A 24,037-nucleotide genomic window follows, 5' to 3' on the forward strand; every position below is an offset into this window, starting at 1 on the left:
CCAGCCACCAAGATGACCCCCTCCACCCTTCCCTGCCCGGAGAAGTCTAATTGGGAAGAGGTGAGCTGCATTTCCCACTGACTTCCCAATCACCCGATAATGAAGAACACCAGGGTCCACACACAAGGGCCTTTGGGACAAGGGTTTTAGGAGAATTCCTCACAACTGCTCCGTAACAAACCAACCAACCAACCAAAAACTAAACTAAATAAAACAAAACAGAACCAAACGGCGGGCACCCACGTCAGGCCTGCCCCTTGGAGACCTGTCCCGGCCGCATAAGGGCCCCATGGCGAGTGGAAGAGTAGGGCTCCGGAGGCTGGCGGTCTGTGCCCAGAGCCCACCCCACAGTACTGCCACACCTCTGCCCTCCGACCGAGAGAGCCAGGCTCCTGAGCGACACAGTGTCTCAGGGTGAGAACCAAAGCACACTCAAGGGAGATGAAGCTGTATTTACACACACTCCCTCAATGAGGCTGCACACATTTAGTAAGCATCTACTATGTGCTCATGTTGTGCTGGGGACAAAGATGACTGAGGTTCCTTCCCTCTAGGACCTTGTTACCTAGAGAGAGACACCAGCGAAAACCTGTGACCTGCTGGTAAGGGCCGAGAGACGGGGCTGTGCACGCTTTCCCCAGTTACCCACGGACTCTCAAGCAGGCCCCAGAGAGTGCCCCCCCGCCTGGGACTCTGCTCCATGAACCCTGACTTGGAAGGCGGAGGTTCTAGTCCACATTTTGACATTACTGCTATGGCCATTTTTTCCAAGAAATCAAGTGTGGTCAACCCGACTTACCAGCAGAAAAAGAGCAAAGTCCCGGCCGAACTTACACAGCGGCCACAACTGGACTTTCGGGGTGGTCTTGGAAGAGAAGCATGCCCAGACCCCTCTGCCAGCGGCCTGCGACAGCACAGCCCACAGCTGCGGAGGGCAGACGGAAACCTCACCCACTCCCACGGAGCCAGGGCTTGGGGAACGGGCTAATTACACAGGCAATTACCAGCACTCACAGCGGCGAGCCCATCAGTGGCTGCGCAGCACGGGTAGGGGGAGAAGCTAGAGTCTGGGCGGGAAGCTGCGGGAAGCAGCCAGCACAGGCTTGCGAGTGGTGGGGTCTCAGGCCCTGACCTAGGGTGCTCTCCTTGCTCAGCCAGAGGTCCCGGTCAGGCACCTCTTGCTTTGGCCTCCTGGACACTCAAGGGAACTTGGTCTACTCATTTCTGCCTTTCCATTCGCAAACTTCAGTAACATTATCATTAGAAAATTAGAGTATATCTGATCCCCTATTTCTGGGCCCTCTCTCCCCAGTGACCAGGCAGTCGCTCCTCTTACCTCTGCCCTCAGACACCTTGAAGCCTACAGCCTTGCCACCTGTTGATAAAAGTCCCTCATTCAGCCCCCAAAGGGCCTGAGCCATTGTGGGTCTCAAGGTGACAGCAACAACTGGCTTCCTGAAAAGGGAACTCCAGAATGTGTGCGGAGCAGGCGGGCAGCACCCAGCCAGCTGCTGGGACACACCCCAGTCTGGGAGCCCTGACTCTGGGCAGAAGGAGAGGAACCGACCGAACCCTCCCTGCTCTTATCTGCAGTCCAAAATTCATGGGCAGGTTCAGTTTCTCTCCACCCAGGTTCTGCGGCCCTTCCTTCTCTGCAGGCAAACCAGCACCAACCACTGCCCAGCCTAGGAGGAGGAGAAAATGGGAGAGCAGAGGGAAAATGGTGGAAACGCGCCTGTATCCATGGCGGGTAACTAGGAGCAGGTGCTATCAGTAACCTGATTATTTTACAACTGGGGTCAATTTCTTGGGAACTAGGTTCCTGGTGCCTCTGAAGCTGAGCCATTTGCATCCTCCAGAACAGGGATCCTGGGGCGTGCCTCACACAACATTTTCCAGGCCTTTCCTCTGAGCTGTAATTCTATCTCTACCACTTGCTTTGGCGGGGGTGGGGGGGAGGATTTGCTGAGAATTTCGTGCAATTCTAACCCCTAAGCCCTGACCAGGAGCCCTGGGTGTGTATTTCAGGGAAGGGGTGGGAGGGAGGGCAGGGATGTGCTGGAGGTGTTTCTGGGCCAGGCAGGAGACCCCTCTGTCTCACCCCTGCAGTCTGTTTGATGAGACGCTGAAGCTCTTGCCAGAAAGATCACCAGGCTGGGACAGTTGCCCCGGCACTAGCTCTACCCCAAGTAGGCGGGCACCAAGATGTAGAAAGTGAGCACCTCCTTCTGGAACACCTGCAGGCTCCTTCCAGGCCCTGGAAATTCTTCAGTACGAGGCAATTCCTCCCCCTGTCTCCATGTCAGCAAGCATTACACACACACAGCCTGAGCGTGCCAAGAAGGTACTGAACCGCATTTGACCCCAACTTAACCACTTCGGCTCATCAGATGGCTTATTAATGGAAGACGAAAAACCCCCAGGATTGAAAGCAACAAGGGCTCAAATCCCCGTAGTGAAAGGATTGCACAAATGAAATCTTAGGGTGGTCTGAGCAGTAGCTCCCGGGAGCTGTGGGGTCGTCCCGAGGCAGCAGCTTCTTGCTACACTCCAAGCCCACCTGACCACCAGAGGAGGCGTTCAGCCTCTCAGGGACACTCCCTGCACAATTCCACTCCTTCCTGCTAACAGACCTCCTCTGCTCACCAGTCCTAAGTCATACAGGCCCTTCTGGGAAATGCGGAGAGGGGAGGGCTGAGACAGCCAATCACCTACCACCTTCTAGGTGTTCTCAATCACACACATAGGGTCTGTCAGAAACACACGTATCTGTGGGGATGCTCTGTTGTCCTTGCTGTCAGGAACGCCTGAATGCTGGGAGTGAGCATTTTCAACACCTTCCTACTAGTGTATCGAGTGTAAAATGGGCTTTTGTTTCCTAGGCAAAGGCAACTGGTTGTTTTCCCAGCACTCCGCACCAAGAGGGCCTCACTGACACCCCAGGCCCTGGCATTAACAGGGGTCTCTTTAAGAGGGTGGCTGGAGAGATGAGCTACAGCAGACGGGGTTGTCCCAGCCAAAAGGAGGGCTGGAGAGGAACCACTCTGAGCTAATCCCCTGCAGGAGTTTCCTTCCAAGAAAAGGACCCAGACAAGACAAAAAAAGTTCTTGAGCAACTCGGGGTGGCCCGGCTCCACAGGGGCCAAGGGTGGCTGAGGCCACAGAAGTTCCCCCAGATCCACCTCCCTAGCTGGGAGGAAAGCTTCCGGGGGTGCTGTGCTCCTGCTGTTCTGCAGGAAAGTGCTGAACGGGGTCGTGTCACCCAGCCAGGGTCCAGTGGGTGTGGGAGGAGGTGCTGTCTTAAAACCTACTCTATAAAACAAGGCCAGCTTGAGCTGGGATTAGACAAGAGCTTGATATTATTTAAAGACACATTTAGGCCCTAATGGTTTTCCAATGAAGGGGTAATTTACTATGTAAGGACTAAACTGCCACTGGGGCCTGGGCCATCCACGGGACCCGCAGACCAAACTACAGCCCAGAAGCAGGGGGCAAGATGGCACCCCAGTCCCATCACACAGTCGCTTCTCCCCAGAGGAGCTGTGATAGCCCCACACACTTCTCCCCACAACCCCTACCTGGTAAGCTGGGGGCCCCAGGCTGGGGTTTCCAGCTGATTCTGGGATAAGTAGGGCTTTATCTCAAGGGAGAATCTATTTCAAGCCACAATCCTTCTCAGAAAGAGGAGGAAATCACAGAGTCCAAACACCATTTCAGGTGAAATCAGGAGGTTATTAATCTCCCCTCAGAGCAGACAGAAAGAAAAATCAATGTTTTAGAGGGGGGAAAAAAGGTTCCATTTGAATTAATGGGTTTGTGGCTTCTCCATTGATCTGCGCCTCTTCACACTTTCTTTTTGTGCTTTTGTGCTCTTGGGGAGGGGGAAGGGAGAAGGGAATAGGGAGGAGGGGGGTGGGCCTCCTGGTAAGGAAAAGGACGGTCTAACCTTAACCTTTCTCCAGGAATAATGCTAATTAGCCAGGCTTAAAGAGAACTTCCCCTAGGAAGCGTGGCCCAGTAGGGGCGGCCGGACTCTGGCAAACGCCGCTCCAGGTGTGTGTGTGTGTGGGGGGGGGTCACTTCTGAACTCTAGCAGCTGGAATAAAAAATGTGGACTGCACACCCCCACCCTGCCCCACGAGAAAGTGTCCGGTCCGGGAGGGCTAGGTGGAGGAGGGTGGAGAGCGGAGAGCGGCCGGCGGAGGTGCAAATCCAACTTAACCCGGACGCGCGCCCTCACTCGGGACAGCTGCCCCCGCCCCCACGCGTCCACTTCATTAAGGAATGCCCCCTCGCCAGGGGCCGTCGCCGCCCCCGGCTTCTGCTCCCGTGGTACACCTGAGAACGGCAGCCGGTCCCCTCCGGGGAGGGACAGGGGCCTGCCGAAGTGGGCTCAACTCTGCAAACCCCGTCTCAACTCTCCGCGCCGAGGCAGGGAGCCCCTCCCAGCCACTCAACGCTTCCCGTCCTCAGATCCCCAAACACAGTCCACTTCCCTTCTCGAGGCGGCCGCGGTGGCGGCAACCCGAGCCCGGCCCCCACCCCGCCGCGGGCGAACGCCTTCCTCCCCGGGACGCGGTGCCCAGCCCGCTGCAAACGGTGTGGCCGCCGCACAATACCGCGGCGCGGCGCACACAATCACCGCCCCCCAGGACCGGCGGCGCGCACCGCCGGGTAGTGGGGTGCGCCCAGCTGCCCCCGGCACTCGCGCCCAGGCACACCTCTCGGGCACCCCACGGCCCCCAGAGTGCACCTCCTCTGCCGGTGCCCCCCCCCCCCCGCAGCCGCCGCCGCCGCCGCTCGGTCACACTCACCCGCCCCCCGCCCCAGCCCACTCCGCCCAGGGCGCAGCCGCTTCCCTGCGCCCCCCTCCTCAGCCCCAGCGCAGGAAGCTTCCCCCCCGGTCCCCCTCCCCAGAACCCCCCAGCCCCCCCACCCCCTAACCGCAGCTCAACGGCCGGCGGCAGGAGGGGGGCGGCGACCGGGGGCCCGGAAACGGCTCGATCGCGGGGATCCGGGCCGGACTCCGTACCTGGGCGGGAGGCGAGGCGGAGACGGGCGGTCAGGCTCGGCGAGTGAGCGGGGCGGGCGGCAGTGACAGCCCCACAGCTCCAGCTGCTGCTGCTGCTGCTGCCGCCGCGGCCGCCCGGGGAGAGGGGCTGGCACCGCCGCGGCGCGTCACTGCCCGGCCCGGGGGCGGGGGTGGCCAGGGGGAGGGCCCAGGCGAGCGGCGGCGGCAGCGGCGGCGGCGCCGCGGCCGGGGGGGGGGTAGGAGGAGCAGCAGGAGGAGGAGGTGGAGGGGCTGACGAGCGGGAGGAGTGGGCACAGGGGGGAGGGGGAGAGAGAGGAAAAGGAGGCACCCTGAGAGAGGAGAAAGGAGGGAGAGGCCGGGAGGCGGGGAGAGGGGAGAGGAGGTGGAAGGAGGGGGTGCTGGGCCAGGTAGTGGGGGAGGGATGAGGGCGCACTGTACGCGCTGCAGGGCGCTCAGGGCGCTCCGGGGGGAGAGCGCTCTTAAGGGGGAAGCGCTTCGAGGAAGCTTCTTGCCCGGGGCTGAGCCCTGAAAAGGAGGCGGTGGGGTCTGTGCCTGCCCCTCGCTCCCGGGAGGCCGCAGTCTACGGGTCGGAGGGTGGGGGTTGGGGGGGCACCCGGCCCGTCAGCTCTCCGCGTTCAGGCCGGGAGAGGAGAGACTTGGCCCAAAGAAAGTGACTCAGGCACCATTAGGAACTCTCTGCGCCCTGGGGCCTTCGGGCAGCCCTGGACCCCCTCGCGTCTCCTGGTTCCCCGGGGACGCGGGTCCTCGCTGGGCGGGGCTGCTGGGTCCCCGGGCGGTCTCCGCGAGACCCTAGTCTGGAAAAGCCAGGCACGTGGCCGGCTCTATGCCGGCCCCCCACCCCCATCTCAGGGCCCCCCTTTTCTTGATCAAGTTCAAGCTCGGTCCCCTCCGCGCGCTGCCCACCCGCTGCCCCCTCCTCTCCCCTCCCCCTTCCTATATACCGTACCGTCTCGCCTCTTTACTCTTCCTTTGTCTCTTTCCCACCACTTAGTTTACACCCTCCCGAGCTCCCCTTCTTCCTCCCCGGCTGGCGCCTGAGTCTCCGGGATGCGTTCACCTGTCCGACCCAAACATTTCAGCGATCTCGAGCGTTCGCCGCGGACTCTCTCTGCTCCCTCCCCACCCCCCAACCCCCCACTCCTCCGGCCGGTCATTGTGCTCCTCCAGACCACCGGGTACCGGCTCCCTACGGCGCGCTAGCTCCAGTTGTAAAGTAATAGGATAACATCAAGAATGCTGCTCCATCCCAGACCTGGGCGCTTACTGTCCGCGGAGACACTGCATCACAGGAGAGGGAAAACCCATGCGGATCTGAATCGCCCTTCTCCTGCACGCAGACAGACCTCGTCCGCCTGGGGTGCAGGGGAAGACCGCGTGGGGCGCCGCGGGGTGGGGATGGGGGTGGGGGGTGGGGGACCCTGAACCTGCAAGCAACCTCAGACTCAGGCTACAATATAACTCGTTTGTCCCCAAATAGCACAATTAGACCCCAGCAGAGAAGATGGGTCAAGGGCAGATGTCCCCCTCCTCAGATTCACAACCTCTGTCACAAATAACAGATCAGCCTTCTGAAAAAGCCTGTGCTTTAACAGGGATGAGGAGCTGCCCTCGTGGAATTCTGTGAGGAAATGGTCAAAAACCAAACCAAAACAAAACACCAACAACGATCCCACCTCCTGGTACCTCTAGTCGCATCCGAAAAAGAAGGGCAATTTCTCCTGACTTTACGCTACAACTCATCCACAGTGGAACCAGCAAAGAAAAAAAAAAAGAGGGAGAGAGAGAGCCATCACGATTGTTTGCAATTTTGAAACAGACTGCCTTTAACCCTCCAACTTTTTTTCTCTAAAAGCCTTTTTCTTTCTTTCACTGAAAGCTTTGCATTGTGAACAATCCGAGGTAAACAAGGCTCCCTCTACAGGTGGGAGTTGGAAGCACACCACCACAGGTTCAGAGCTCAGTGTTCGCCCATTAGAAAAATAAAAAGATGGCAACACATCAAATTAAACGCACGCAGAACAGACTTCCTTCCACACATGCTAAAGGTTTTTCTGTCAATATAGAACTTACACTCCCTTTTTAAAAGGGGCTCTAAGCACGTTATTCATTAGCACCTTTTATCTATGAAATTGAATGTGTTTTCAAACCAAGGCACCCTTCCCAGTTTTCTCTAATAGATCTTTACTTATCGTCCTCTGTGGTGGGGGACGGTTTGGAGGCTTTGCACATGTCTATATCCATACATGTTGGTGCCCAATAATAATTTTTAGGATTTTAATTAGTGGCCGTGACTCTTCAGTTCATCCAGGGAGAGGTGGGCGTTTCCAACGTGGGAAATGCCCTTCCTCACTCTGAAAATGAAATCATTTAGGCCCCCCGGATTTCCCATCTCTTCCCACCACATTTCTCAAGACCTTTGACTTCTCCTGGCCTGAGTCACTATCTCACAGCCGTGGTGGACATCTGGGTTTGAAATATAAAGCCAAATCCAACTAAGTTCAAAGGTGGAATTGAACCCAGATAACCCACCTCTTCTCTGACTAATAAGAGAAAGCCAGTACTGCCTGGGAAAGCAGAGCAGTGATTTTCTCTAGGCATGAAATGTGAACTCATTTACCATCCCTGAGATAAAACAGCCTCAGCCCCACTCAGCCCACAGAAAGCAATTGGGAGCCCTAGAGAAACTTGGCTGTTTAGCAGCACTGAAAATTAGGTGAGTTTTCTTGCGTGCTGAAGCTGCAGAAAGCTCCCAGCCCCTCAGTCCTGCAGGAGCTGCCACTCCTCGAGTAACCTTGTGCCCGTTGCTTTCAGTGTCCTTGTGGCTTTGGACAACTCCCTCGATCCTTAAAGTGGCCACAGCACGGGTCCCAACAAGGAAAAGCATGACCTAGTTTCTTGGCCACTAATTCTCCCAATGATGGGTCCCTTCTTTCAGCCCCAGTCTGGTGGGAGACGAGGGCAGAGAAGGCTGCTCCCATCTGCTTAAGAGGACAGTACTGTCCTCGTGTCCCCTTCATGTCAGGCTCTGCAAACAGTGGGTGTTTTTGTAAATGGACAATTGGCAGGGTATTTGCTCTGTAGAGCGCTGTAGGCAGCAAAGCTCTCCAAGCAGACTCCTATGTGAAATATAGGAGTCTCCACAAGTGGAGATCTGGCCAAGGGAACCAGGGGCTTGCTATTAGGAATAGCAGGATCTTAGTCTGATCGGAGGATACTGTTCAAGCATCTCAAAGTATTTAAAAACCCATTGATGGGGCTCCTGGGTGGCTCAGTGGGTTAAAGCCTCTGTCTTCAGCTCAGGTCATGATCCCAGGGTCCTGGGATCAAGCCCCACGTCGGACTCTCTGCTCAGCAGGGAGACTGCTTCCCTCTCTCTATCTCTCCCTGCCTCTCTGCCTACTTGTGATCTCTCTGTCAAATAAATAAATAAAATCTTTAAAAAAAAGAAACCCATTGACCCCTATAAATTAATTACTAATGACAGAAGGGAACATATACCTGCACAATGGGGAGACCCGCAGACACCCTCCAACCACGTGATCAAATTCAGTTGCCCCCAAAGTAGGGTCACCTGACATAATGCGCTCACGTCCCGATGAGATGCAGTCACCTCCCACATTGTGTTCTCCCTGCAAATGCTCAACCTGAATCTGATCATGAAGAGACAACCAGACAAGAAATCCAGAAAAAGAGACTCTCCACAACACAACAGTCCTGACTTCAAAAGATTCACTGTTATTAACTCAGCTGTTCTAAATCACGAGACTAAAGAGAAATACCAACTAGATGCAAAGGTCGAATCTTGGTTGGATCCTGGAAACAAGGGGTGTGGTGGGGATGGGGTGGAGAGGCTCAGGAAGAGGGGGGTGGAATGGAGACAGGGGTTGAGGGTGGAGACAGGGGTGGGCTCTGGGCTGAGTGGTCAGGGAAGGTCCCTCTCAGGAGTAAGTGTGGCTGAAGTTGACAACTGCATGAAGACCTGGGTGGGGGGCGGGGAGGGCTGTGCAGGTTTCCAGGCAGAGGGAAGAGCTGGTGCTAAGACCCTGAGGTGGGAAGGGACTTGGCATGTTTGAGGAACAGAAAGGTGACCAGTGTGGCCAGGGTGAGATGGGCCAGGGTTGGGGCAGTGAGAGGGTATTTGGGGGTGGGAGGTGAGAGGCTATTCAGTGGAGGTGGGGAGGTGTGAGACGGTATTCATGACCAAGCACGCAGGGCCATGTGCTTGACTGTAAGGTGTGTGGATTTTATTCCAAGAGTGAGGAAACAATGCAATCCGAATTGTATTTTTAGACCAGAGGAGATGAGATTACAAGGAAGCAAGAGTGGCAGCACGGACAGCAGTGGGGAGGTCGGATAGGTTCCAGCCACATGGGACCAGTTCAAATTCTGACTCTGACACTAGAAAAATCAGTGGGTTAAGCATCGAACCCTTAATTCCAGTTTAGGTCATGATCTCAGGGTGTGAGGTCAAGCCCCAAGTCAGGCTCTGTGCTGAGCACTGAGTTGTCTTGAAATTCTCTCTCTCCCTGCACCCCCCACCCCTTTGCTTGCATGCATGGGATCTCTCTCTCTTTCAATCTCAAAAACGTTAAAAGGTTCCCCCTTTGAAGCTAGACACTGCGATGGCCAGCCTCTAAGGTAGCTCCCCACCTCCCGGCATCACAGCCCTATCCCCTGTCACAATGAATAGGGCTGTGGAAGCCATGAAATACCGTGGAAATGAGAGTATGTGACTTCGGAGGTCGGGTCATAAAATGCAGCTTGATCTCCTCCCCGGGGGAGTACCTGGTAAATGGCAGCTTTTTTTTTTTTTTTTTTTTAAAGATTTATTTATTTGACAGAGAGAAATCACAAGTAGAGAGGCAGCCAGAGAGAGAGAGAGAGAGGGAAGCAGGCTCCCTGCTGAGCAGAGAGCCCGATGCGGGACTCGATCCCAGGATCCTGAGATCATGACCTGAGCCGAAGGCAGCGGCTTAATCCACTGAGCCACCCAGGTGCCCCTAAATGGCAGCTTTTATCATCATTATCAAGATTCTGGATTTTCACAGCAGTGGACCACCCCCTCCACAAACCCTGCCCCAGTTCTCTCAGCCTCCAGCAATGTGCGGCAGTTCCCATTTCATGACAGGCTTATCAGTGCTTAGTATTAGCAAGCTCTTTTGTCTTTGCCCATCTAATCGGTAAAAAATGGTATCTCTTATTTTCCTTTGACTCTCTTCATATGGGAGTGTGAGTGTTATAATTATGTGTGCCATGTGTATATTGGTCACTTGCATTTGTTCGAACAACCTGTTCATATTCTTTGCCCATTTCTCTATTTGAGTTGATGGACTTTTTTTTTTTTTATGAAGGAAATCTAATCTTTTGTCATATATTTTTGCAAATATGTTGTCCTTTTGTTGCCTTTTTATTTTATTTATGATGGGATTTTTTTTTTTTTTTTTGGCCATATGGAAGTTTTACATTTTTAGACCCTCAACTTTTTTTCTGTTAGGGCTGAAGCATTTCAGGTCAAAACAAAGATTTTATTCCACTCGTAGATTATAAAAGTAATTCATCCATATTTTCTTGTAGAGCATTTATAGCTTCATTATACTTAAATCTTTTTTTTAAAAGTAAGCTCTCTGCCCATTTATTTCCGTATAAGTGGTGAGGTAAAGACCGAGTTTGTATTTATTTTATTTTATTTTTAAGATTTTATTTATTTACTTGAGAAAGAGAGAGTGATTGAGAGAAGTGGGAGGAGGGGCAGAGGGAGAAGCAGAATCCCTGCCAAGCAGGAAGCCTGACATGGGACTCGATCCCACGACCCTGGGATCATGACCTGACCCAACAGCATACGCTTAACTGATTGAGCCACCCAGGTGCCCTAGTTTGTATTTTTTTTTAAATGGTTATCTGAGTTGTCCTAGTACCATCTTTTCTTTTCAATGATTTATTTATTTAATGTTTTAAAAAGATTTTATTTATTTATTTGACAGGGAGAGAGAGTGAGCACAAACAATGGGAGCTGCAGGGACAGAGGGGGAAGCCAGCTCCCCGCTGAGCAGGAAGCCCAATGTGGAGCTCAATCCCAGGACCCTGAGATCCAGACCTGGGCCAAAGGCAGAGGCTTAACCGACTGAGCCACTGGGTGCCACTTATCTATTTATTAGAGAGCACAAGCGAGTGGGGGCAGGGGCAGAGGGAGACACTCTTTCAAGCAGACTCCCCACTAGGTGTGGAGCCCCACAAGGCCTTAATCCCACAACCCCAAGATCACAACCTGAGGGGAAACCAAGAGTCCAACAGTCGACTGACTGAGCCACCTAAGTGACCCCTCCATACCATCTTTTAAATAATTCATCTTTATCCACAGATTAGAAATGTCAAATTATGCTGATTGCCCATTATTTTTAGAATCGTCTATTCTATTTTATTGATCTATTCCCGTCCTAATATTATAGCTCTGGAATATATTTTAATACTTGGTAGAGCTAGCACTCACCTCTACCCTCCATGAACTGTCAAGTTAAAGCCAGGCCATAGCAGAGGTGCTCTAGGTGCAGACAATTGCAGAGAAAGGGCTTAGCGTAGGGGGTTCCTGGAAGAGGTGACATCTACTCTGAACCAACGAAGGCAGGAGAAATGTGACAGGTGGCAAATAGGGAGGGCCTCTCAGCAGGAAAGAGGAGCGCGATGGAAGCACCATGGGCTTCACACATGCCTGAATTCAAAATACTTAATCTGTGGGTCAGGTAGTACCTGCCTTAACCATTTATTCCTCATGTTTGCTGATCTTTACACAGCTGGCGGCAATCTCATTGTCAGTGTGACACCTTTGCTGAGACCTAGGAGAAACTGTCCGAGACTGCCTCCTCATTCCTTCTCTATTTAGATAGATTTCCCATTACAGATATGACTAAAAGAGCCTGACTTGTTGAAATGCACTTTCCTAACAACCACAATAGGTAAAAATTATAATTTCATCAATCTCCTTTTCAGTGATGTGTTGCTTCAAAGTATCATCAGTTCGTCTGTTCATTTCACTCTCCTACTCCAAAGCCTTCAGTGGCTTCCAGCTGCTGGCAGAATCGAGTTGCGGCTCTTTGGCCTGGTGTTTGAGGCCTTTCACAGCCCTGCTGGCCTGATATCCTTCCGTTCCAAACCGTGACCTCTGCTTCAGACAGACTCACTCTCTTTGGTTGCCCCAATCACCCATGTGTGGCCCCCTCCATTCCTTGGACTATGCATGCTTTTGGGCACATGTTCTTTCCACAAATATGTCTAGATCCTTTACCCCATGCCAGATGCCATGGACCCAGCAATGAACAATACAGATACAGGTCTGCCAGCAGGAGAGAGAGAGAGAAATTAAATAAATGATCACATGGTTTCTGGTCACAGGATGTACGTTCAGTTTGTACTTGACAGTTGTGGGACCTGCTGGGAAGAAAGGGCCTAGCACCTGAGAGGGACATGGCGGATCCCAGAGAGCTGCATGGAAGAGGTGACATTCAAGGTGGGCGTTGCAGAAGGCATGGGTGTTTGCTCAGTAGAAAGATGCTTTCAGTCATCAACAAAGGCACCCTCCACCCCTGCCAAATCTGGACCCCTCCAAACCCAGAGCACCAATCTCTCAGACCACCTGGCTGGCTCCTGTGGCAGGTCGCAGCTACTCTGTTCCCTCCTTGGCTTGTGTACTTCCCGTTTCCTGCATTCTAGCTCATTTCCCCGACACGAGTGTGGACTCTTGGGGCTGGGACAGGCTCTGCGGCCGCAGAGTCCCTGGCAGCGTTGCACATACGGTAAGAACTCATCACTGCGTCACTCGGGACCCTGTCCGGCCCTTCGCCCAGCACAGCATTGAGTTCTGCAACGGAGCTCTGGATTAAGCACACTGTGGGTGACACAGGCCACACTTTGCCATTCCCACAGAGCAGGCACCTCACCTCTTCTCTTTTCCTTTTTTCCTAGTGTCTTTGGAGAGGCTCAGCCAAAAAGCCAAGGCCAGTCCACAACCTAACACTTGCACTCCCAGATATGCACATCACCAAACAAGTACAGGGGAGTCCTAAAGCACACGTACTAGCACTGTTCACGGTAGCCCCCACCCGGAAACCAGCCCAGCATCCGCCAGAGGATGGCTTGCAGTGGCACACCTGCACACCTGGGCTGTGGAATACCACTCAGCCACAGAAAAGAAGGAACCAGGGAGCCTGGGTGGCTCAGTGGGTTAAGCCTCTGCCTTCGGCTCGGGTCGTGATCTCAGGGTCCTGGGATCGAGCCCTGCATTGGGCTCTCTGCTCGGCGGAGAGCCTGCTTCTCCCCCTGCCCCACCTGCCTCTCTGCCTACTTGTGATCTCTCTGTCAAATAAATAAATGAAATCTTAAAAAAAAAAAAAAAGAAAGAAAGAAAGAAAAAAGAAAGGAAGGAGCCAGAGGTGTGTGCCATGATACACATCATGCTCACAAACTTAGGCTTGTGAGCAAAAAAGCACATGCCATATGATTCTATTTACAGAAAGTTCTAGAACAGGCAAAACCAGTCAATGCTATTAGAGGGCAGGACAGGAGTCACCCTGGCTGGGGAGAGTGACTGGGAGGAGGCACAGCAGGTCTTTGGGGTTGCTGACAGTGTTCTGTTTCTTGACCTGAGAATTGGTGGATTCAGTTTGGAAAAATTTACTGAGCTGTCCATTTAATGATATGTACTCTTTTCTGTTCGTGTGTCATACTTTAATAAAAGTGTGAAAAAGGAAGAAAAAGCCGAAGCCAGTTACCGTGGCCGAATGGCCTGGAGCTTGGTGCAGTCAATCACTGTGACCCGCTCAGGGCCAGCCACCTACCTGGCAGGGTGGTAGTGTATGTCCCCTTATTGGATCAGCCAAATAATGAGGTTGATATTAATTGCTGTTTTGCCCAGGAAGAGTAGGGGCTCTGGAAGGAGGATTAAATGACTCATCCAGTCACCCAAGAGTGAGGAGACTGGCATTCAGAGACTAGGGGACATGCCCACAGTCATAGAGCTAGAAGCTACAGGTGGTGCTGGGCTTTGAACCAGGGTGTGTTGGTCCCCAGAGTATGTGGTGGGCCCTGCTAAGGGGGGACGCCTACGCCAGACCATGTGCAGTCACACTTCCCCCATCTCTGGCAGAGCAGACACAAACCCACCAGAGCAGGGGTGGGCCCTCTGTGCAGCCAGAGGTTTCCCTCAGGTTGGGAACTGGCAGCGGGCTGGGGACTGGTCTGAGCCAGCCAGCCTCTGGTGGGACCCTAAGTCTAGCCCCCAAGAAAGGCTAGAGAAGGCTTCTCCATGCAACCTCTAAAGGAAGCTGGGCTTGGGGAGTTTTCAGGGATGGAAGTCTTGCTGGCTCTTCAGCGGATGCCTGGAGGAGGGCTGAGGACCCCCTTGCAATCCATAAGACACCACAGCCACGTAGTGCTGCTCCAGGGAAGACATGCTGGGACGGAGGGACAGGCTGTCAAGAGAAGGGGGTGGGTGGCACTTCCCGATTTCACCCTAAACCTCTTCATGGCAGAGCCCACAGTTGGGGATGTTTGTGGGTAACAGCCAAGTGTGCAGGGGGCAGAGTTAGTGCAAGGAGGCCTTTCTTTCTTTCTTTCTTTCTTTCTTTCTTTTTTAAAGATTTTATTTATTTAGGGACACCTGGGTGGCTCAGTTGGTTAAGCTTCTGCCTTTGGTTCAGGTTATGATCCCAGGGTCCTGGGATCGAGTCCCATATTGGGCTCCTTGCTCAGCGGGGAGCCTGCTTCTCTCTCTGCCTCTGCCTGCCACTCTGCCTGCATGTGCTCTCTCTCTGTTGCTCTCTCTGACAAATAAATAAAATCTTAAAAAAAAAAAAAGATTTTATTTATTTATTTGACAGAGATCACAAGTAGGCAGAGAGAGAGGGGGAAGCAGGCTCCCTGCTGAGCAGAGAGCCCAATGCGGGGCTCCATCCCAGGACCCTGAGATCATGACCTGAGCCGAAGGCAGAGGCTTAACCCACGGAGCCACCCAGGTGCCCCAAAGAGGCCTGATGGCTGGAGTCTTGTGCCTGGTGGGCAGCTCCAGGGCGGGAGAGCGCGTGACTGGGCTGTGTTCTGTTTGCATTCAGACCTTTCCTCAACGTAACCTCAGGCACTCTCTGGGCCTTGGTTTTCTTATTTCTAAGTTGGGGAACAACAGGAACTCTCTCTGAAGGCTTCTGTGAGGCTTAAATACAGAGCCGCCTACAGGGGGCGTCTGGCGCTCAGCTCCGAACACTTGCCCGAACCACCTGCAGGGGGCGTCACTAGCGCTCAGCTCAGAACACTTGCCCGAGCCGCCTGCGGGGGGCGTGGCTAGCGCCTAGCGCAGAGCACTTGCATGAACCTGAGTAACCATAATGCCGATGACAATGTGAAAGTAGTTGTAACAATGACATCAGCCAACAAACGTCTACTGAGCGCCTACTGTGTGCTGGGTCCCACCCCTAGCGCCAGGACTGTGGGGCTGAGCTAAGCTGACCTGGGCCTCCCCATGAAGCCGATGGTGCTGGGGCCGCTGGAGACCTTGGCCTGTCCCTACCTTCACTATCACCTTCTTTTTCCTTTCTCTCTCTCTCTCTCCTTCCCTTGGGAAATAATAGCATTCATGTGTCAGGGAATGGAGCTCTCTCACACTAGTTCTATGACTTTGGAGGAGTTGCCTAAGCTCTCTGAGACCGAGCCTCAGTTTCCCCAGACATGTGGGGCACCTGGCACACAGAAGGCCTCCAACAACCATTCCTCCTCTCTTCCTTCTTCCCTGCTTCTCCTCTGCTTCTTTCCCTATTACTCTTTTCTCCTACGCAGTCCTTTGGCATCTTAATACCAAAGGCAAGCTCAGTTGATGGCACCCAGGCCATGGGAGATCCTTTGGACTAATTTATCTGCTACCCAAACTCAACATTTCTTCCTTCCCTTTCTCAACTAGAGAGAGGGGAAAATTCTTTCTTTCTTAGCTTCCCTTACAGCTGGGGGTGGCCATGTGACACTGGCCAGTGCTATGTCAACAAAAGTCTACTGGTAATTTTCTGGGAAAGATTTTACTTCGCTGGACTGAGCTTATACCACCCCTTCCCATCTTCCTCTCAGTTTGAATGAGGACAAGATGGTTGGGGCAACAGCGGCCAACTTGCAAACATGAGGAAAAGGTCAGCAACTTTACAGATGCATCAACAACATTAACACCAACCACAGCTCTTCTATCCCTCTTGTTTCAGGAGTAATAAAACTTCATGTTTGGCTATACAGTCAGCTGAGTTTTTGTTCTTGTACTCAAAAGCATCTCTGACAGACTCATGGGATTCCTGAGTGAGGATGCGGATGGATTGGACAGCAAGGACCTCACTCCTACGTGGCCTTTTCTCTAGAATGTCAACTCCTTAAAAAGACTAAGGAAGAGGGCTACGTCCACGCATGGTGCCTGGGAGAAAACAAGCATTTATGTCCCTTCCCTAAAAACTCCGCAGGAGGGAAAGGTGCCAAGGCTTTGCACAGTTGTGCCGGGACATTTCCCGAGCCACAGCAGTGCACCAGTTAAAAAGTATCTTTTGCTTCTATGCTATTTTTCTCTTGAGGCACTTAGAGCCATTCCAAAGATGTACTCCTTGAAACAACCATAGGGATAGCAAGGCATGGGCTCTGTTACTCATTTCTACTGAGGAGGAAACTACAGGAAAGAGAGAAGGGCTGGCCTGAGGCCAGGCTGCTTGTGGTCATGCTGGGCTGAGCCCTTCTGCCTGTCTCTAGCACTCCAGCTCCAAGCTCAGGGCTACCCAGGCCCTGTTATTGGGGTCCTATGGAAGGGTGGAGGGGGTGCTGCCTGGGCATAGGAGGGGAAGGTGGGCAGAGCTCTGGTCCCTTTGCCAGCTTTGCCAGCCACATGCCTGCCTACTGCTGATTCCTGAGATGCTAGGCTTCCCCCTCGGAAGAATTTCCTTGAAAAAAGGGGTTCCTCTGTCAAAGAGCAAACTTTGGAAACCACTGAAGTCTGGCCAAAACCTGCTGTTTCAGTAACAGGGAAGCTACAGCATGGAGAAGTGAAAGTTAGATAGTTGTTCAGCGGCAGGGCCACACCTAGAGCCAGAGCCCCTGGGCTCTCCCTTGGGTGCTTGTTTCTGTTCACTGTCACCCCAGTTAAGCTCCTGCTCTCCTCTGGTGGAGGAAAATGCAGCATGAGGTTTCACACTGCATAAAACAGACTTTGAATCCAGCTGACGGGCCCAGAGAGAGCTGTCTTCTACAGACTGCTCAAGCTTATCATAAGCATGTCTCTGCCTTACTCCCTCTGTCCTGGCCCCCTTGTTGTGCCTCCCCAGGGCCTTTGCACTTGCTGTTTCCTCCACCTGCAAGGCCTTTTCTCCTTCACTGCCCCCAGGTCTGGCTCCTTCTTATCATTCATGTCTGGGCTGGGATTGCCACCTCTCCAGAGAGGCCTCCTCACCCAGAGGTGCAGTCTATCAACTGCCCCTATTTTATTTATTTATTTATTTATTTATAAAGATTTAATTATTTATTTGACAGAGAGAGATCACAAGCAGGCAGGGAGGCAGGCAGAGAGAGGTGGGGAGCAGGCTCTTCGCGGAGCAGAGAGCCCGGCGTGGGGCTCAATCCCAGGACCCTGAGATCATGGCCTGAGCCAAAGGCAGAGGCTTTAACTCACTGAGCCACCCAGGCACCCCTCAACCACCCGTATTTTAATTCTCTGTCCCAAACTTCTCACTTTCGCATATTTTTTCTTATTGACTTCTTTATCTTTGCTACAGCCTGTGAGTTCCCCAAGAGCAGGCTCCTTGTCTCTTTCACTGCTGTATCTTCTGTGCTCAGAACAAGGTCCAGATCATAGTAGGAACCTCAATGATTTTTTTTTTTACCGACGAAGGAAGAAAAAATTTTAAAACTATACAAACACGGGGTCACAGGGAGGGCAAGGGTCTGATGGGGCAAGGGTCCGGTAGGCTGTGAGCAGAAGCTGTGAACCTCCGTCTCCTCCATCCGAGGGGAGCTGGGGGAAGCTACTGGCTGCCTGGGGTCCACGCCTGGTCACCAACAGCTAGACAAAGCAGCCGACAAATTCACAGTGCAACACTGTGCCATCCCACCCTCAAAAAAGAAAAAAAAAAGGCTGCTAATGAGGTAAACACGATCATAACCAGGAAAATCTTGGCCATGCTTCTCTGCGTCCACCCAAAGCCATTATCTCTAATTGATCTCCAGACATCAGCTGCTGAAACGTCTGAAGCCCTCCCGCACCCCCAGGTCTGGTGACAGAGGCCCAGCTCCCCCACCAGCCCGCCTGCCCGACGCCTAGGGTCAGATCTCCTCCAGCAGCTCTTGGCTTGGGTGCTGAGAGCCAGCTGCACCCCTCGTGAGAAGGAGCCAGAGGGGTGGCAAGAGTTAGGTGGGTCAAGAATCTGTGGGGAAGCCACCGGCCACAGATGCTCAGTCTCAGGGGGCCCAGAGACCTGTACTTCAGGGTCTTTGGTGGAAGGCTCGACAGAGCCACCGAGGGTCCTGGCCTCCAAAAAATATGGCAAAAGACAGGGAGAGCTGGAGAAAGTACCCTGTCCCATACACCCCAATTGCTCTAGATGAAAGAGATACTCTGAGAACTGGCGTTAGGAGGTTAGGTGTTTAAAAACTGCAACAACAATCCAACAGGACTGAGTCACAAGGCAGGGCCCCCGTGGGTCTCAGTCGGGCTGGGGCGGGGGTGGGGGGGAAGGTCACAAGGTCAGCTGCCGGTTCAGGGACCATCTGGATGTTTTGAGTTGCTCCTTCCTGGCCCAGCCCAGGAGAGACACCTCCTTTCCTGCCAGATCTCTCTAGTCCTTAAAAGACAGCTGCCGCCTCCCGTTTATGGAAGCGCAGGTAAGCGGCTCCTGACCTTGCCCCCAGTGTTTCCCCTGACACAGATAAAGCATCCGCGGCGGGGCTCCCGGTGCACACAGGAATCTGCTTGTGGTACCAGGCGGCTCTCCTGCCTGCACCAGTAAATTATGGGCACTGTGTGCATTTCTTTCCTGGATAATGAGGTTGAAAGGCCAGGTCGGCCTCCTCGAGTGTATGGGGGGCGATGTCAGCAGCCCGGAAGGGGACTGAACCTTTCAGGACTGATGGGGACAATGAGCTGTTCAGGTTGGGAGTAGCTACTGGCTCCATCAGGCAACTGGCTTTTGAGACAGGATGCTGGTTGTTTTCTGCCTTTTTCCCCATGCAGCTTCGGGGAAGCAAGAAGAAAGAAGAGATGCAGATCTCTGAACCAGGCTGTCCTAGCCAAACAGCCATTATGCTCATTTTCTTTGAGTATCTGGAAACTGCAGCAAAGTTTCCAGAAAGTACCTGCGTATTCTCAATAATGTGCATTGGTCCCTAAAACAATGCCCTGTAACAGCGATACTTAGGGGTGCCTGGCTGGCTCAGCCAGTACAGCATGCAACTCATAATCTTGGGGCTGTGAGTTCGAGTCCCACATTAGGTGTAAAGCTTACTTAAAACAAAACAAAACAAAACAAAATAAAATTTAAGAAGATGCTTGACCATGGTTTTTTCCCTCCCTACTTTGTCCTCTCAAAGAGAGGTTTCCAAGAATACTGTCCCTCTATAATGTAGAAATGCCTTACTTTGCTTAATACCATCCCTAGGAGGCTGGGAACCCTGTTCATTATTTAGCGCCCCCAGATTCTACCCCTGGGATCATGATGCTCCTGGCTCACAGTCCACCCTTGTTTTTTGGTAAACAGAAAGGCCTGCAGTAAAAGTGTCCTGACTTCATATTTGCATGGTCAGATCAACAGTGCCTCAGTGTTACCTTTACCCCACCAACAAGGAGAGGTCAAAATTTTTAGGCATTAAACGACTTGTTTTCAAATAACTTTCTTTACAAGCTCAGATAACTCTGAAAAGGACAAGGAAGGGAACCATTCTTACTAGATACGAAGACATATTAGTCTTCACACTATAAACAGTTTAGGGCTGGTACGTGAATAGACAAAGAGGCCCATGGACTGAAGTAGATTCTGTTTCAGACGGATATTTAGTGGATTATAAAGGTGGCATCTAAAATCAATGGGGGAAGAAGACAGATTCTTTAAGAAATGATGCTGCAACAGAGGGTAAAGCAGGATCCATGTCTCACAGTACATCAGGATAAGCTCCAAATGGATCAGAGATTAATTGAAAAATAGAAATGTGCTTATTTTTGGCTTTTTTAGCCCAAAGGGTCTAAAAGGAAAGACACCTCAGTTGCAATAAGCACGCCTGCCACTGACATCATGGTTTTTAATTCCTTCAGTAAAAGGAATCAGAGCTCCTTTGAGATGTGGTTGATTCTAGCATTAGGGCAGGAACTACACAAGATAAGCCCAGAGCATCTTACAGTGCCAGGAAGTAAAGAAACACTAAAACAAAACATACGAAATGAAATGCTATAAAAACAGACCCCAAAACCCCCCAACCGCAGCATGTCAACAGAGCACAGGAGCCAACTGAAAGAGCTCCCAGTGGCCCAAGCTGGGATAGTTTCAGCATCGAAAGAAATAAAGTAGTATTTGAAGGTGGAGGGGCACCTGGGTAGCTCAGTGGTTTGGCCTGTGCCTTCGGCTCCGGTCGTGATCTCGGAGTCCTGGGATCGAGCCCCGCATTGGGCTCTCTGCTCAGTGGAGAGACTCCTTCCCCCTCCCCCTGCCACCTGCCTCTCTGCCTATTTGTGATCTCTCTCTCTCTGTCAAATAAATCAAATAAAAATAAAATTTTTATTTGACTTATTTTATTTATCATTATTATTTTATTTATTATTATTTATTTATTATTTTACTGTCAAATAAAAATAAAATATTTTTTTAAATGTGCTAAAAATAAAGTAGTATTGGATTATAACCCAAAGTATAAAATAAATAGCCATATAAATAAGTTATTGAATGATTAAATAAATTTATAGATGAGGAGAGAGGCAAATGCAAAAGAATTCCAAATAATATATATAGAAACTTTGTCCTCAAGTAGGAAAATTATAAACCCCACTCCCTAAGAGTGGGCTGCACAGAGCAACTTCCTGCCAAAGTGTACAGTATGGAGAGCAGGGTAGCTTTACAGTTCTGAAACCTGACGTGATCGCGGCCAGGTGTGACCCAGGTCAATGCCAGTGCTCGTGAATTGTACTGATAGTACGTACCCTTGATTCGATGTATCAAGCGAGGGTGGCAAGAGCAGGGATGGCACTCTATGTCTGGGGTCTTCCGCTAACTAACCCCTAACTCCAGTTTTATAAGAGAAAAATATCAGACAAGGGGCCCCTGGGTGGCGCAGTGGGTTAAGTGATGATTCTTGGTTTGGGCTCAGGTTGTAAGATCACGCCTCTCCTCGGGCTCCGAGCTCAGTGCAAAGTCTGCTGAGGATTCTCTCTCCCTCTCCCTCTGCCCCTCCCCACCCCCCCTCCTCTCTCTCTCTATCTCCCTATCTCTCTATGTCTCTCAAATAAAAATAAATAGGGTGCCTGGGTGGCTCAGCTGGTTAAGTCTCTGCCTTTGGCTCAGGTCATGATCCCAGGGTCCTGGGATCGAGTCCCACATCAGGCCTCTTGCTCAGTGGGGAGCCTGCTTCTTCCTCTGCCTCTTCTGCCTGTTCTGCCTGCAGCTCTCTGTGCTTCTGTTCTCTCTGACAAATAAATAAAACCTCTAAAAACAAAACAAAAAAACAAACAAGGGTGCCTGGGTGGCTCAGTGGGTTAAGCCTCTGCCTTTGGCTCAGGTCGTGGTCTCAGGGTCCTGGGATCGAGCCCCGCATCAGGCTCTCTGCTTAGCAGGGAGCCTGCTTCCCTTCCTCTCTCTCTCTGCCTACTTGTGATCTCTGTCTGTCAAATAAATAAATAAAATCTTTTAAAAAAATAAATAAATTAAATAAAAATAAATAAATCTTGAAAAGGAAAAGAAAAATGAGTGAAATTCAAATCAATCATTGAAAAAAGAAAGAAAGAGAGAAAGGAAGGAAGGAAGGAAGGAAGGAAGGAAGGAAGGAAGGAAGGAAGAAAAGGGGTGCCTGGGCGGTTCAGTCAGTTGAGTGTCTGCCTTCTGCTCAGGTCATGATCCCAGGGTCCTGGGATCAAGCCCTGCATCACTGTCATCAGGCTCCCTGCTCAGCAGGCAGTCTGCTTCTCTCTCTCTCTCTCTGCCCCTCCCCCGACTTGTGCTCTTTCTCATAATAAATAAATAAAATCTTTTTAAAAAATAAAATAAGAATGGGAGAAGATATTTGCAAACAACATTATCAGATAAAGGGCTAGTATCCAAAAATCTATAAAGAACTTATCAAACTCAACAAATGATCCAATCAAGAAATGGACGGAAGACATGAACAGACATTTCTGCAAAGAAGACATCCAAATGGCCAACAGACACATGAAAAAATGCTCCACATCACTTGGCATTAGGGAAGTCCAAATCAAAATCACAGCAAGATACCACCTCACACCAATCAGAATGGCTAAAATTACTAAGTCAGGAAATGACAGGTGTTGGCGAGGATGCGGAGAAAGGGGAACCCTGCTACACTGTTGGTGGGAATGCAAGCTGGTGCAGCCACGCTGGAAAACAGCATGGAGGTTCCTCAAAAAGTTGAAAATAGAGCTACCTTACGGCCCAGCAATTGAACTACCGGGTATTTACCCTAAAGATACAAATGCAGGGATCCAAAGGGGCACGTGCACCTGAATGTTTACAGGAGCAATGTTCACAATAGCCAAACTATGGAAAGAGCCCAGATGTCCATCAACAGATGAATGGATAAAGAAGATATTGTATATACACGTATACAATGGAATATTAAGCAGCCATCAGAAAAATGAAATCTTGCCATTTGCAGCAATGTGCATGGAACTAGAGGGTATTATGCTGAGCGAAATAAGTCAATCAGAGAAAGATAATTATTATATGATCTCACTCGTATGAGGAATCTGAGAAACAACACAGAGGATCATAGGGGAATGGAGGGAAAAATGAAACAAAATGAAACCAGAGAGAGAGACAAGCTGTAAGAGACTCTTAATCTCAGGAAACAAACTGAGGGTTACTGCAGGGTGGGGGGTGAGGGATGGGTCATTGGGTGATGGACACTGGGCAGGGCATGTGCTATGCTGAGTGCTGTGAATTGTGTAAGATTGACGAATCACAGACCTGTACCCCTGAAGCAAATAATACATTATATGTTAATTAAATGAATAAAATAAAATAAAAAAGAAAAATACCAGACAGATTCCAGATTTCTACAAAATACCTGACCAGTATGTTTCAAAACTGTCAAGGTCATCAAAAACCAGTAAAAGCCGAGGAACTGTCACAGAGAAGAGGAGCCTGAGGAAACATAACAACTAATATGTAGTGTTGTATTCCCAAAAGGAATGTGAAACAGAAAAGAAGAAATTAGGTAAAATCTAAGGAAGTCTAAATAAAACTATGGACTTTAGTTAACAATAATGTGTCAATATTAGTTCATTAATTATAACAGATGTACCACAACCACATAAGATGTGAATAATATGGGAAGCTCTGTGTGTGGGCAGGTGGGTCATGTGGGAATTCTGGGAAATCTTCTTGATTTTTCTATAAATCTAAAACTTTTCTAAAAAGTAGTCTATTAAAAAATAAAAACATTGGGGTGCCTGGGTGTGTCAGTTGGTTAAGCATCTGACGCTTGATTTTAGCTCAGGTCATGATCTTAGGGTCATGAGATCGAGGCCTGCATCAGGCTCCATGCTCAGTGGGGAGCCTGCTTAAGACTCTCTTTCTCCCTCTCGCTCTTCCTCTCCCCCCTACTCACTCTCATAAGCACTCTCTCTCTCTAATAAATATACCTTTTTAAAAAAGATTTTATTTATTTATTTGATAGACAGAGATCACAACTAGGCAGAGAGGCAGGCAGAGAGAGAGAGAGAGAGGAGGAAGCAGGCTCCCTGCTGAGTAGAGAGTCCAATGCAGGGCTGAA

At 51.1% G+C, this 24,037-nt stretch overlaps 1 protein-coding gene across 2 annotated transcripts in view; it reads right to left on the reverse strand.

The window, feature by feature from the left end:
- NOL4L (nucleolar protein 4 like) overlaps positions 1-24,037 on the reverse strand; it is a 130,606-nt gene that overhangs the window by 31,123 nt on the left and 75,446 nt on the right. Inside the window, exon 1 of one of the 2 annotated variants that reach the window (XM_059406776.1) lies at positions 5,033-5,186. The exons of the other annotated variant lie outside the window; for it this stretch is intronic. The gene's annotated coding sequence lies outside the window, so the exon portion shown is untranslated. Of the gene's footprint in view, positions 1-5,032; positions 5,187-24,037 lie in introns of those variants that run through there. 2 annotated transcript variants of the gene reach the window in all.

The sequence above is a fragment of the Mustela nigripes genome, chromosome 7 (genome assembly GCF_022355385.1).
Source record: "Mustela nigripes isolate SB6536 chromosome 7, MUSNIG.SB6536, whole genome shotgun sequence".
NCBI classification, from domain to species: domain Eukaryota; kingdom Metazoa; phylum Chordata; class Mammalia; order Carnivora; family Mustelidae; genus Mustela; species Mustela nigripes.